Source organism: Parasteatoda tepidariorum, chromosome 4 (assembly GCF_982258835.1).
Source record: "Parasteatoda tepidariorum strain Cologne lab strain chromosome 4, Ptep-v5.0, whole genome shotgun sequence".
Classification (NCBI taxonomy): Eukaryota; Metazoa; Arthropoda; class Arachnida; order Araneae; family Theridiidae; genus Parasteatoda; species Parasteatoda tepidariorum.
The window spans coordinates 7,356,213-7,365,666 of NC_141758.1; the positions used below are offsets into that span (position 1 = coordinate 7,356,213).

Below are 9,454 nucleotides of genomic sequence, written 5' to 3' on the forward strand. Positions count from 1 at the left end.
AACGGAACAATACTTTTTTCTTCCTTTAAGGATAGAGTATTTTTCCTTAAAACAAGGAATTATCTCCCTAAACCTAAAATTACAATTACACTCTCCACTTCTGAGCCGTGATCGTATAGTGGATAGTATATTGCGTTGCGGCCGCAATTACCCAGGTTCCAATCCTGGTCACGGCAGTTAGATTCCCCTAAACGGTAGAATACTTTTTTCTTTGTTTAAGGATAGAGCATTTTTCCTTAAAACTACGAATATTCTCCCTAATCATAAAATTACAATTACACTCACCACTTCTGAGCCGTGATCGTATAGTGGTTAGTACATTCCGTTGTGGCCGCAATAACCCAGGTTCGAATCCTGGTCACGGCAGTTAGATTCCCCTAAACGGTAGAATAATTTTTTCTTCCTTTAAGGATAGAGCATTTTTCCTTAAAACTAGGAATTATCTCCCTAAACCTAAAATTACAATTACACTCTCCAGTTCTGAGCCGTGATCGTATAGTGGTTAGTACATTGCGTTGTGGCCGCAATAACCCAGGTTCGAATCCTGGTCACGGCAGTTAGATTCCCTAAACGGAACAATACTTTTTTCTTCCTTTAAGGATAGAGTATTTTTCCTTAAAACAAGGAATTATCTCCCTAAACCTAAAATTACAATTACACTCTCCACTTCTGAGCCGTGATCGTATAGTGGATAGTATATTGCGTTGCGGCCGCAATTACCCAGGTTCCAATCCTGGTCACGGCAGTTAGATTCCCCTAAACGGTAGAATACTTTTTTCTTTGTTTAAGGATAGAGCATTTTTCCTTAAAACTACGAATATTCTCCCTAATCATAAAATTACAATTACACTCACCACTTCTGAGCCGTGATCGTATAGTGGTTAGTACATTCCGTTGTGGCCGCAATAACCCAGGTTCGAATCCTGGTCACGGCAGTTAGATTCCCCTAAACGGTAGAATACTTTTTTCTTCCTTTAAGGATAGAGCATTTTTCCTTAAAACTAGGAATTATCTCCCTAAACCTAAAATTACAATTACACTCTCCAGTTCTGAGCCGTGATCGTATAGTGGTTAGTACATTGCGTTGTGGCCGCAATAACCCAGGTTCGAATCCTGGTCACGGCAGTTAGATTCCCTAAACGGAACAATACTTTTTTCTTCCTTTAAGGATAGAGTATTTTTCCTTAAAACAAGGAATTATCTCCCTAAACCTAAAATTACAATTACACTCTCCACTTCTGAGCCGTGATCGTATAGTGGATAGTATATTGCGTTGCGGCCGCAATTACCCAGGTTCCAATCCTGGTCACGGCAGTTAGATTCCCCTAAACGGTAGAATACTTTTTTCTTCCTTTAAGGATAGAGCATTTTTCCTTAAAACTAGGAATATTCTCCCTAAACATAAAATTACAATTACACTCACCACTTCTGAGCCGTGATCGTATAGTGGTTAGTACATAGCGCTGTGGCCGCTTTAACCCAGGCTCGAATCCTGGTCACGGCAGTTAGATTCCCCTAAACGGTAGAATACTTTTTTCTTCCTTTAAGGATAGAGCATTTTTCCTTAAAACTAGGAATATTCTCCCTAAACATAAAATTACAATTACACTCACCACTTCTGAGCCGTGATCGTATAGTGGTTAGTACATTGCGTTGTGGCCGCAATAACCCAGGTTCGAATCCTGGTCACGGCAGTTAGATTCCCCTAAACGGTAGAATACTTTTATCTTCCTTTAAGGATAGACCATTTTTCCTTAAAACTAGGAATATTCTCCCTAAACATAAAATTACAATTACACTCACCACTTCTAAGCCGTGATCGTATAGTGGTTAGTACATTGCGCTGTGGCCGCAATTACCCAGGCTCGAATCCTGGTCACGGCAGTTAGATTCCCCTAAACGGTAGAATACTTTTTTCTTCCTTTAAGGATAGAGCATTTTTCCTTAAAACTAGGAATATTCTCCCTAAACATAAAATTACAATTACACTCACCACTTCTGAGCCGTGATCGTATAGTGGTTAGTACATTGCGTTGTGGCCGCAATAACCCAGGTTCGAATCCTGGTCACGGCAGTTAGATTCCCCTAAACGGTAGAATACTTTTATCTTCCTTTAAGGACAGACCATTTTTCCTTAAAACTAGGAATATTCTCCCTAAACATAAAATTACAATTACACTCACTACTTCTGAGCCGTGATCGTATAGTGGTTAGTACATTGCGTAGTGGCCGCAATAACCCAGGTTCGAATCCTGGTCACGGCAGTTATATTCCCCTAAGTGGTAGAATACTTTTTTCTTCCCTTAAGGATAGAGCATTTTTCCTTAAAACTAGGAATATTCTCCCTATGCATAAAATTACAATTACACTCACCACGTCAGAGCTGTGATCGTATAGTGGTTATTACATTGCGTAGTGGCCGCAATAACCCAGGTTCGAATCCTGGTCACGGCAGTTAGATTCCCCTAAACGGTAGAATACTTTTTTCTTCCTTTAAGGATAGAGCATTTTTCATTGAAACTAGGAATATTCTCCCCAAACATAAAATTACAATTACACTCACCACTTCTGAGCCGTGATCGTATAGTGGTTAGAAAATTACGTTGTAGGCGCAATAACTAAGGTTCGAATCCTGGTCAAGGCAGTTAGATTCCCCTAAACGGTAGAATACTTATTTCTTCCTTTAAGGATAGAGCATTTTTCCTTAAAACTAGGAATATTCTCCCTCAACCTTAAATTACAATTACACTCTCCACTTCTGAGCCGTGATCGTATAGAGGTTAGTACATTGCGTTGTGGCCGCAATAACCCAGGTTCGAATCCTGGTCACGGCAGTTAGATTTCCCTAAACGGTAGAATACGTTTTTCTTCCTTTAAGGATAGAGCATTTTTCCTTAAAACTAGGATTATTCTCCCTAAACCTAAAATTACAATTACACTCTCCGCTTCTGAGCCGTGATCGTATAGTGGTTAGTACATTGCGTTGTGGCCGCAATAACCCAGGTTCGAATGCTGGTCACGGCAGTTAGATTCCCCTAAACGGTAGAATACTTTTTTCTTCCTTTAAGGATAGAGCATTTTTCCTTAAAACTAGGAATATTCTCCCTAAACATAAAATTACAATTACACTCTCCACTTTTGAGCCGTGATCGTATAGTGGTTAGTACATTGCGTTGTGGCCGCAATAACCCTGGTTCGAATCCTGGTCAATGCAGTTAGGTTCCCCTAAACGGTAGAATACTTTCTTCTTCCTTTAAGGATAGACCATTTTTCCTTAAAACTAGGAATATTCTCCCTAAACATAAAATTACAATTACACTCTCCACTTCTGAGCCGTGATCGTATAGTGGTTAGTACATTGCGTTGTGGCCGCAATGACCCAGGTTCGAATCCTGGTCACGGCAGTTATATTCCCCTAAACAGTAGAATACTTTTTTCTTCCTTTAAGGATAGAGCATTTTTCCTTAAAACTAGGAATTATCTCCCTAAACCTAAAATTACAATTACACTCTCCACTTCTGAGCCGTGATCCTATAGTGGTTAGTACATTGCGTTGTGGCCGCAATAACCCAGGGTCGAATCCTGGTCACGGCAGTTAGATTCCCTAAACGGAACAATACTTTTTTCTTCCTTTAAGGATAGAGTATTTTTCCTTAAAACTAGGAATTATCTCCCTAAACCTAAAATTACAATTACACTCTCCACTTCTGAGCCGTGATCGAATAGTGGATAGTATATTGCGTTGCGGCCGCAATAACCCAGGTTCGAATCCTGGTCACGGCAGTTAGATTCCCCTAAACGGAACAATACTTTTTTCTTCCTTTAAGGATAGATCATTTTTCCTTAAAACAAGGAATATTCTCCCTAAACATAAAATTACAATTACACTCTCCACTTCTGAGCCGTGATCCTATAGTGGTTAGTACATTGCGTTGTGGCCGCAATAACCCAGGTTCGAATCCTGGTCACGGCAGTTATGTTCCCCGTAAACGGCAGAATACTTTTTTCTTCCTTTAAGGATAGAGCATTTTTCCTTAAAACTAGGAATATTCTCCCTAAACATAAAATTACAATTACACTCTCCACTTCTGAGCCGTGATCCTATAGTGGTTAGTACATTGCGTTGTGGCCGCAATAACCCAGGTTCGAATCCTGGTCACGGCAGTTAGATTCCCCTAAACGGTAGAATAGTTTTTTCTTCCTTAAAGATAGAGCATTTTTCCTTAAAACTAGGAATATTCTCCCGGAACCTAAAATTACAATTACACTCTCCACTTCTGAGCCGTGATCGTATAGTGGTTAGTAAATTGCGTTGTGGCCGCAATATTCCAGGTTCGAATCCTGGTCACGGCAGTTAGATTCCCCTAAACGGAACAATACTTTTTTCTTTTTTTAAGGATAGAGCATTTTTCCTTAAACTAGGAATATTCTCCCTAAACATAAAATTACAATTTCCCTCACCACTTCTGAGCCGCGATCGTATAGTGGTTAGTACATTGGGTTGCGGCCGCAATGACCCAGGTTCGAGTCCTGGTCACGGCAGTTAGATTCCCCTAAACGGTAGAATACTTTTTTCTTCCTTTATGGATAGAGCATTTTTCCTTAAAACTAGGAATATTCTCCCTAAACATAAAATTACAATTGCACTCTCCACTTCTGAGCCGTGATCGTATAGTGGTTAGTAAATTGTGTTGTGGCCGCAATATCCCAGGTTCGAATCCTGGTCACGGCAGTTAGATTCCCCTAAACGGAACAATACTTTTTTCTTCCTTTAAGGATAGAGCATTTTTCCTTAAAACAAGGAATATTCTCCCTAAACATAAAATTACAATTACACTCTCCACTTCTGAGCCGTGATCGTATAGTGGTTAGAAAATTACGTTGTAGGCGCAATAACTAAGGTTCGAATCCTGGTCAAGGCAGTTAGATTCCCCTAAACGGTAGAATACTTATTTCTTCCTTTAAGGATAGAGCATTTTTCCTTAAAACTAGGAATATTCTCCCTAAACCTTAAATTACAATTACACTCTCCACTTCTGAGCCGTGATCGTATAGAGGTTAGTACATTGCGTTGTGGCCGCAATAACCCAGGTTCGAATCCTGGTCACGGCAGTTAGATTCCCCTAAACGGTAGAATACTTTTTTCTTCCTTTAAGGATAGAGCATTTTTCCTTAAAACTAGGAATATTCTCCCTAAACATAAAATTACAATTACACTCTCCACTTCTGAGCCGTGATCGTATAGTGGTTAGTACATTGCGTTGAGGCCGCAATAACCCTGGTTCGAATCCTGGTCACGGCAGTTAGATTCCCCTAAACGGTAGAATACTTTTTTCTTCCTCTAAGGATAGAGCATTTTTCCTTAAAACTAGGAATATTCTCCCTAAACATAAAATTACAATTACACTCTCCACTCCTGAGCCGTGATCGTATAGTGGTTAGTACATTGCGTTGTGGCCGCAATAACCCATGTTCGAATCCTGGTCACGGCAGTTAGATTCCCCTAAACGGTAGAATACTTTTTTCTTCCTTTAAGGATAGAGCATTTTTCCTTAAAACTAGGAATATTCTCCCTAAACATAAAATTACAATTACACTCTCCACTTTTGAGCCGTGATCGTATAGTGGTTAGTACATTGCGTTGTGGCCGCAATAACCCTGGTTCGAATCCTGGTCACGGCAGTTAGATTCCCCTAAACTATAGAATACTTTTTTCTTCCTTTAAGGATAGAGCATTTTTCCTTAAAACTAGGAATATTCTCCCTAAACATAAAATTACAATTACACTCTCCACTTCTGAGCCGTGATCGTATAGTGGTTAGTACATTGCGTTGTGGCCGCAATAACCCAGGTTCGAATCCTGGTCACGGCAGTTATATTCCCCTAAACAGTAGAATACTTTTTTCTTCCTTTAAGGATAGAGCATTTTTCCTTAAAACTAGGAATTATCTCCCTAAACCTAAAATTACAATTACACTCTCCACTTCTGAGCCGTGATCCTATAGTGGTTAGTACATTGCGTTGTGGCCGCAATAACCCAGGGTCGAATCCTGGTCACGGCAGTTAGATTCCCCTAAACGGAACAATACTTTTTTCTTCCTTTAAGGATAGAGCATTTTTCCTTAAAACAAGGAATTATCTCCCTAAACCTAAAATTACAATTACACTCTCCACTTCTGAGCCGTGATCGTATAGTGGATAGTATATTGCGTTGCGGCCGCAATTACCCAGGTTCCAATCCTGGTCACGGCAGTTAGATTCCCCTAAACGGTAGAATACTTTTTTCTTCCTTTAAGGATAGAGCATTTTTCCTTAAAACTAGGAATATTCTCCCTAAACATAAAATTACAATTACACTCTCCACTTCTGAGCCGTGATCGTATAGTGGTTAGTACATTGCGTTGTGGCCGCAATAACCCAGGTTCGAATCCTGGTCACGGCAGTTATATTCCCCTAAACAGTAGAATACTTTTTTCTTCCTTTAAGGATAGAGCATTTTTCCTTAAAACTAGGAATTATCTCCCTAAACCTAAAATTACAATTACACTCTCCACTTCTGAGCCGTGATCCTATAGTGGTTAGTACATTGCGTTGTGGCCGCAATAACCCAGGGTCGAATCCTGGTCACGGCAGTTAGATTCCCCTAAACGGAACAATACTTTTTTCTTCCTTTAAGGATAGAGCATTTTTCCTTAAAACAAGGAATTATCTCCCTAAACCTAAAATTACAATTACACTCTCCACTTCTGAGCCGTGATCGTATAGTGGATAGTATATTGCGTTGCGGCCGCAATTACCCAGGTTCCAATCCTGGTCACGGCAGTTAGATTCCCCTAAACGGTAGAATACTTTTTTCTTCCTTTAAGGATAGAGCATTTTTCCTTAAAACTAGGAATATTCTCCCTAAACATAAAATTACAATTACACTCTCCACTTCTGAGCCGTGATCGTATAGTGGTTAGTACATTGCGTTGTGGCCGCAATAACCCAGGTTCGAATCCTGGTCACGGCAGTTATATTCCCCTAAACAGTAGAATACTTTTTTCTTCCTTTAAGGATAGAGCATTTTTCCTTAAAACTAGGAATTATCTCCCTAAACCTAAAATTACAATTACACTCTCCACTTCTGAGCCGTGATCCTATAGTGGTTAGTACATTGCGTTGTGGCCGCAATAACCCAGGGTCGAATCCTGGTCACGGCAGTTAGATTCCCCTAAACGGAACAATACTTTTTTCTTCCTTTAAGGATAGAGCATTTTTCCTTAAAACAAGGAATTATCTCCCTAAACCTAAAATTACAATTACACTCTCCACTTCTGAGCCGTGATCCTATAGTGGTTAGTACATTGCGTTGTGGCCGCAATAACCCAGGGTCGAATCCTGGTCACGGCAGTTAGATTCCCCTAAACGGAACAATACTTTTTTCTTCCTTTAAGGATAGAGCATTTTTCCTTAAAACAAGGAATTATCTCCCTAAACCTAAAATTACAATTACACTCTCCACTTCTGAGCCGTGATCGTATAGTGGATAGTATATTGCGTTGCGGCCGCAATTACCCAGGTTCCAATCCTGGTCACGGCAGTTAGATTCCCCTAAACGGTAGAATACTTTTTTCTTCCTTTAAGGATAGAGCATTTTTCCTTAAAACTAGGAATATTCTCCCTAAACATAAAATTACAATTACACTCTCCACTTCTGAGCCGTGATCGTATAGTGGTTAGTACATTGCGTTGTGGCCGCAATAACCCAGGTTCGAATCCTGGTCACGGCAGTTATATTCCCCTAAACAGTAGAATACTTTTTTCTTCCTTTAAGGATAGAGCATTTTTCCTTAAAACTAGGAATTATCTCCCTAAACCTAAAATTACAATTACACTCTCCACTTCTGAGCCGTGATCCTATAGTGGTTAGTACATTGCGTTGTGGCCGCAATAACCCAGGGTCGAATCCTGGTCACGGCAGTTAGATTCCCCTAAACGGAACAATACTTTTTTCTTCCTTTAAGGATAGAGCATTTTTCCTTAAAACAAGGAATTATCTCCCTAAACCTAAAATTACAATTACACTCTCCACTTCTGAGCCGTGATCCTATAGTGGTTAGTACATTGCGTTGTGGCCGCAATAACCCAGGGTCGAATCCTGGTCACGGCAGTTAGATTCCCCTAAACGGAACAATACTTTTTTCTTCCTTTAAGGATAGAGCATTTTTCCTTAAAACAAGGAATTATCTCCCTAAACCTAAAATTACAATTACACTCTCCACTTCTGAGCCGTGATCGTATAGTGGATAGTATATTGCGTTGCGGCCGCAATTACCCAGGTTCCAATCCTGGTCACGGCAGTTAGATTCCCCTAAACGGTAGAATACTTTTTTCTTCCTTTAAGGATAGAGCATTTTTCCTTAAAACTAGGAATATTCTCCCTAAACATAAAATTACAATTACACTCTCCACTTCTGAGCCGTGATCGTATAGTGGTTAGTACATTGCGTTGTGGCCGCAATAACCCAGGTTCGAATCCTGGTCACGGCAGTTATATTCCCCTAAACAGTAGAATACTTTTTTCTTCCTTTAAGGATAGAGCATTTTTCCTTAAAACTAGGAATTATCTCCCTAAACCTAAAATTACAATTACACTCTCCACTTCTGAGCCGTGATCCTATAGTGGTTAGTACATTGCGTTGTGGCCGCAATAACCCAGGGTCGAATCCTGGTCACGGCAGTTAGATTCCCCTAAACGGAACAATACTTTTTTCTTCCTTTAAGGATAGAGCATTTTTCCTTAAAACAAGGAATTATCTCCCTAAACCTAAAATTACAATTACACTCTCCACTTCTGAGCCGTGATCCTATAGTGGTTAGTACATTGCGTTGTGGCCGCAATAACCCAGGGTCGAATCCTGGTCACGGCAGTTAGATTCCCCTAAACGGAACAATACTTTTTTCTTCCTTTAAGGATAGAGCATTTTTCCTTAAAACAAGGAATTATCTCCCTAAACCTAAAATTACAATTACACTCTCCACTTCTGAGCCGTGATCGTATAGTGGATAGTATATTGCGTTGCGGCCGCAATTACCCAGGTTCCAATCCTGGTCACGGCAGTTAGATTCCCCTAAACGGTAGAATACTTTTTTCTTCCTTTAAGGATAGAGCATTTTTCCTTAAAACTAGGAATATTCTCCCTAAACATAAAATTACAATTACACTCTCCACTTCTGAGCCGTGATCGTATAGTGGTTAGTACATTGCGTTGTGGCCGCAATAACCCAGGTTCGAATCCTGGTCACGGCAGTTATATTCCCCTAAACAGTAGAATACTTTTTTCTTCCTTTAAGGATAGAGCATTTTTCCTTAAAACTAGGAATTATCTCCCTAAACCTAAAATTACAATTACACTCTCCACTTCTGAGCCGTGATCCTATAGTGGTTAGTACATTGCGTTGTGGCCGCAAT

General features: G+C 40.0%; 18 non-coding genes across 18 annotated transcripts; all 18 read left to right on the plus strand.

Moving 5' to 3' along the window:
• The first annotated feature begins 484 nt into the window (after positions 1–484).
• Positions 485–556, plus strand: TRNAH-GUG (transfer RNA histidin (anticodon GUG)). The gene has a single exon. It is a non-coding gene; the product is annotated as a tRNA-His (tRNA).
• A 497-nt stretch (positions 557–1,053) lies between these two features.
• On the plus strand, positions 1,054–1,125 carry TRNAH-GUG (transfer RNA histidin (anticodon GUG)). Its single transcript has one exon. It is a non-coding gene; the product is annotated as a tRNA-His (tRNA).
• A 497-nt stretch (positions 1,126–1,622) lies between these two features.
• TRNAH-GUG (transfer RNA histidin (anticodon GUG)) lies at positions 1,623–1,694 on the plus strand. Its single transcript has one exon. It is a non-coding gene; the product is annotated as a tRNA-His (tRNA).
• Positions 1,695–1,812: 118 nt separating this feature from the next.
• On the plus strand, positions 1,813–1,884 carry TRNAH-GUG (transfer RNA histidin (anticodon GUG)). The gene has a single exon. It is a non-coding gene; the product is annotated as a tRNA-His (tRNA).
• A 118-nt stretch (positions 1,885–2,002) lies between these two features.
• Positions 2,003–2,074, plus strand: TRNAH-GUG (transfer RNA histidin (anticodon GUG)). Its single transcript has one exon. It is a non-coding gene; the product is annotated as a tRNA-His (tRNA).
• A 118-nt stretch (positions 2,075–2,192) lies between these two features.
• Positions 2,193–2,264, plus strand: TRNAH-GUG (transfer RNA histidin (anticodon GUG)). Its single transcript has one exon. It is a non-coding gene; the product is annotated as a tRNA-His (tRNA).
• Positions 2,265–2,762: 498 nt separating this feature from the next.
• Positions 2,763–2,834, plus strand: TRNAH-GUG (transfer RNA histidin (anticodon GUG)). Its single transcript has one exon. It is a non-coding gene; the product is annotated as a tRNA-His (tRNA).
• A 118-nt stretch (positions 2,835–2,952) lies between these two features.
• On the plus strand, positions 2,953–3,024 carry TRNAH-GUG (transfer RNA histidin (anticodon GUG)). The gene has a single exon. It is a non-coding gene; the product is annotated as a tRNA-His (tRNA).
• A 308-nt stretch (positions 3,025–3,332) lies between these two features.
• TRNAH-GUG (transfer RNA histidin (anticodon GUG)) lies at positions 3,333–3,404 on the plus strand. Its single transcript has one exon. It is a non-coding gene; the product is annotated as a tRNA-His (tRNA).
• Positions 3,405–5,040: 1,636 nt separating this feature from the next.
• On the plus strand, positions 5,041–5,112 carry TRNAH-GUG (transfer RNA histidin (anticodon GUG)). The gene has a single exon. It is a non-coding gene; the product is annotated as a tRNA-His (tRNA).
• Positions 5,113–5,230: 118 nt separating this feature from the next.
• Positions 5,231–5,302, plus strand: TRNAL-GAG (transfer RNA leucine (anticodon GAG)). Its single transcript has one exon. It is a non-coding gene; the product is annotated as a tRNA-Leu (tRNA).
• Positions 5,303–5,610: 308 nt separating this feature from the next.
• Positions 5,611–5,682, plus strand: TRNAH-GUG (transfer RNA histidin (anticodon GUG)). The gene has a single exon. It is a non-coding gene; the product is annotated as a tRNA-His (tRNA).
• Positions 5,683–5,800: 118 nt separating this feature from the next.
• Positions 5,801–5,872, plus strand: TRNAH-GUG (transfer RNA histidin (anticodon GUG)). Its single transcript has one exon. It is a non-coding gene; the product is annotated as a tRNA-His (tRNA).
• A 498-nt stretch (positions 5,873–6,370) lies between these two features.
• TRNAH-GUG (transfer RNA histidin (anticodon GUG)) lies at positions 6,371–6,442 on the plus strand. Its single transcript has one exon. It is a non-coding gene; the product is annotated as a tRNA-His (tRNA).
• Positions 6,443–6,940: 498 nt separating this feature from the next.
• On the plus strand, positions 6,941–7,012 carry TRNAH-GUG (transfer RNA histidin (anticodon GUG)). The gene has a single exon. It is a non-coding gene; the product is annotated as a tRNA-His (tRNA).
• Positions 7,013–7,700: 688 nt separating this feature from the next.
• TRNAH-GUG (transfer RNA histidin (anticodon GUG)) lies at positions 7,701–7,772 on the plus strand. The gene has a single exon. It is a non-coding gene; the product is annotated as a tRNA-His (tRNA).
• Positions 7,773–8,460: 688 nt separating this feature from the next.
• Positions 8,461–8,532, plus strand: TRNAH-GUG (transfer RNA histidin (anticodon GUG)). The gene has a single exon. It is a non-coding gene; the product is annotated as a tRNA-His (tRNA).
• A 688-nt stretch (positions 8,533–9,220) lies between these two features.
• On the plus strand, positions 9,221–9,292 carry TRNAH-GUG (transfer RNA histidin (anticodon GUG)). The gene has a single exon. It is a non-coding gene; the product is annotated as a tRNA-His (tRNA).
• Positions 9,293–9,454: the final 162 nt, after the last annotated feature.